The following is a 3823-nucleotide window of genomic DNA, read 5'->3' on the forward strand; positions in this document are numbered from 1 at the left end:
CATTCAATGAACAAAAAGGCTTTCCATGTAGTACACTGTAATTCCACCAGAGAGTAGCACAACCTTGAAAAAAACTTGATTTTCTTTTGTCGACACGAAAGGTGAGTTGTTTTTCCCCTTTTTTTTTCAAATAAACTTTGACGTCCATCGGTTTTAATAAATAATAGATTACTACAATTCCACTCTTACTATAAGCAGTAAATAATGCAGTAAAATCAAGTGTTTCACCTCATTTCGCCGCGTTACATAATTTCAATATAAATACATGGGGCGTTTGCATTAGTTGTTAATAAGTAAGGAAATTGATGTACAACTCAAAGGGAAAATAATTACAAACGCGTTGGAACAAATTTTCTCGGGGAAAAACAAACAAACATTATTGCAGTAGCTTTTTTTAACCAGAAATTAGTGCGGGTTGATCTTCAGCTGCGATCCTTCCTCCACCAGATGGTGCTATGGTTGTGGCAAATACAGACCTAGTAACTACTACGACTACTACTACTACTACTACTACTAATAATAATAATAATAATAATAATAATAATAATAATAGCTTTCTATCTAGTTGTCATACTATTCTATTGGAGTTACTTCCGGGTTGAGTGAACGCTGGCGCGTGTGGCTGCCGCTAGTCACCCACACAAAAACCCATCCTGTGACTGTAAAGTGACCTTGAGAGTTTTGAAAGGCGCTTACAAATGAAACGTATTATTATATTATTATTAATAATAATATAATGTACGGAGCCACATTAGGATTGTAATTCAGTCTAACAATCATTATGATTCCAAATGAGTCCAACAATCATTTCGCCAATTCAGTCAAAAATCAAACACACACATCACTTCAAGACAATTGAGTGCGAGTAAAGTCTAAACATTCGTCTTGTCCTGTGAAACTTTTCATATTTTTTCTTATTCTCTCCATTTGACCAAAAATATTTGCAATGCACATGTGAAAAGGCACCGAATTACCATTATCAGAAACCCCCTTTTGCACAAAGGAATTACAGTGTTTGATCCATACATGTTGTTTTTTTTTTGCCACAAACTGTTGATTCGACACAGTGACTTTTCTTTCTTTCCTTTATACACAGCGTCACCATTTGGGACAATGTCTCATTGCCAGCACCTGTGCGGGCAGCGAAGTAGTGTAACGATCTGCACCCGAGTGCGGCACACGTGGTTTTGGAGTGTCTCCTTTGCAACACGGCGGGTGTGAGATGGGCGACGACGACAACGACGATCAGGTCGGGCTGCGCGGTGATCGAGGGAGGGATAGTGGAGAGAGGCAGAGTGGGGGAGAGAGGGAGGAAAAGAGGGGATCACATTCTGGGTGAGGGAAGCATCACAGCCGGATAAGAGATCCAATCTAGAGGTTGGCAGCACGGAGACGAACAAGGAAGGTAGGATCATACAAGAATGACTTCAACCTAATTATAACCCTCCTCCTTGTCATCATGCGCTTTTCAATTAACTCCTCCGTGAACTGGGTTTACCATTGCGTGGAATCACGTTTTTTTAGGTTGGTCATTTAATGGAAATAAGAGCACGTTTCTAACGCATTTTACACATCGGATTTATTTTACTGGTCTTTGCTTCTTTTAAAATCCATCCATCCCAAAGTGCTTTTTTAATGGACGTTGAATTTAAATATGACGTATCAATGCGTTTTTCAAAAAGTTTTCTCAAACTTCCATTACCTCTTGTATCGTGGGCGTAATTAAGTAGTGCGTAAATGGATGAAAGTGCGCATGCGCAGTGAGAGGTGTCAGGTGAACGTGATCTCGGGTTGCTTGCAACCGTGACTTCAGATGTGCCTGCTGGGGAGCGGCTTGCACCTTCTTACTTATTCATGCTTCTGTAACTCGATGCAACCGGCAGTTTAGTGGCTGGGGTGACTCCGCAGCTTTTAATTTTAGTTTTAGGATGCCGCCGTTCCGCTATGGTCTGTTTTCATGAGTACTACTTTCATATCCCAGGAAATAGACTGAAACATCAAAAATTAGAATTAGATAATTGATGTTGATTTTTGTAAGTGGTTTTGCGAATTTGTGACTTTAAATCTAGCAAATTTGCGACTTTAAATCGAGCAAATTTGCGAGTTTGAACCTAGCAAATTTGCAAGTTAGAATTTAGCAAATTTGTGACTTTAAATCTAGCAAATTTGTGACTAAATGTAGCAAATTTGCGAGTTTAAAATATATATATTTTTATAGATGGGGTATCTAGCAAATTTGCAAGTTTGAATCTAGCAAATTTGTGACTTTAAATCTAGCAAATTAGCGACTTTAAATCTAGCAAATTTGCGAGTTTGAATCTAGCAAATTTGTGACTTTAAATCTAGCAAATTTGCAACTTTTAATCTAGCAAATTTGCGAGTTTAAAATATACGTATATATTTTTAAAGACGGGGTATCTAGCAAATTTGCAACTTTTAATCTAGCAAATTTACGAGTTTAAAATATACGTATATATTTTTAGAGATGGGGTATCTAGCAAACTTGCGAGTTTGAATCGAGCAAATTTGTGACTTTAAATTTAGCAAATTTGCGACTTTAAATCACGCAAATTTGCGAGTTTGGATCTAGCAAATTTGTGACTTTAAATCTAGCAAATTTGCAACTTTTAATCTAGCAAATTTGCGAGTTTAAAATATACGTATATATTTTTAGAGACGGGGTATCTAGCAAATTTGCAACTTTTAAACTAGCAAATTTACGAGTTTAAAATATACGTATATATTTTTAGAGATGGGGTATCTAGCAAACTTGCGAGTTTGAATCGAGCAAATTTGTGACTTTAAATTTAGCAAATTTGCGACTTTAAATCACGCAAATTTGCGACTTTAAATCACGCAAATTTGCGAGTTTGGATCTAGCAAATTTGTGACTAAATCTAGCAAATTTGCGAGTTTGAATCTAGCAAATTTGCGACTAAATCTAGCAAATTTGCGAGTTTAAAATATATATATTTTTAGAGATGGTATCTAGCAAATTTGCGAGTTTGAATCTAGCAAATTTGTGACTTTAAATCTAGCAAATTTGCGACTTTAAATCTAGCAAATTTGCGAGTTTGAATCTAGCAAATTTGTGACTTTAAATCTAGCATATTTTCGACTAAATCTAGCCAATTTGCTAGTTTAAAATATATAGATTTTTGAGATGGGGTAGCTTGCAAACTTGCGATTTTGGATTTAGCAAATTTGTGACTTTTAATCTATCAAATTTGTGAGTTTTAATCTAGCAAAATTGTGACTTTTTTTCTCAGAGTAATACCCCATCTAAAAAAAAATATATTTCAACCTGGGCCTAATGCTCTTCCATAATTGGCATACTCGTGTTTTTTTGTGTGTGTTTTTTTTGTGACTGATCCTAAGTGTTAAAAATAACCTGCTCACTTGGATAATGCGGTTTTACTGGTTGGAGGCGTACTAAAAAGTCACAATTGTGTAGTTTTGGCCCAATGCCAGCGATATGCAGATGTTATTCATTTCCTTTGCCTTTATTTGTGTCAACGTAATTAATTAGTCAAGACATGTTTGCCTGATGCAAAATCTGAAAAAAATGACATGTTTTTTTTAAATTATGGTGCAGTATGACAGCAGAAATTTCCTCTGAGAGAATTGTATGAATATTCATGCAGGTAGGATATTTGATAGCAATTAAAATAATATAAAAATTTTCATTTCATTAATTTACTGTTGTTAATCTTCGATAGAAACCAGTAGCCCAAAGCCACAGGTGGTATAGCTTTCCTTGGCAATTCAACTTTTCTATATATTTTTTGTGCAACAAGCATATCAGAATATCAATTTCTCATGT

The 3823-nt window shown here is 35.6% G+C and overlaps 1 protein-coding gene across 1 annotated transcript in view; it reads left to right on the plus strand.

Annotated features, from left to right (window-relative positions):
- The first annotated feature begins 1352 nt into the window (after positions 1–1352).
- cdh23 (cadherin related 23) overlaps positions 1353–3823 on the plus strand; it is a 156661-nt gene continuing 154190 nt past the window's right edge. Inside the window, exon 1 of the mRNA XM_089011482.1 lies at positions 1353–1405. The gene's annotated coding sequence lies outside the window, so the exon portion shown is untranslated. The remainder of the gene's footprint in view (positions 1406–3823) is intronic.

This window comes from Hippocampus bargibanti, linkage group LG13 (genome assembly GCF_051943395.1).
Source record: "Hippocampus bargibanti isolate YZ-2025 linkage group LG13, ASM5194339v1, whole genome shotgun sequence".
NCBI lineage: Eukaryota > Metazoa > Chordata > Actinopteri > Syngnathiformes > Syngnathidae > Hippocampus > Hippocampus bargibanti.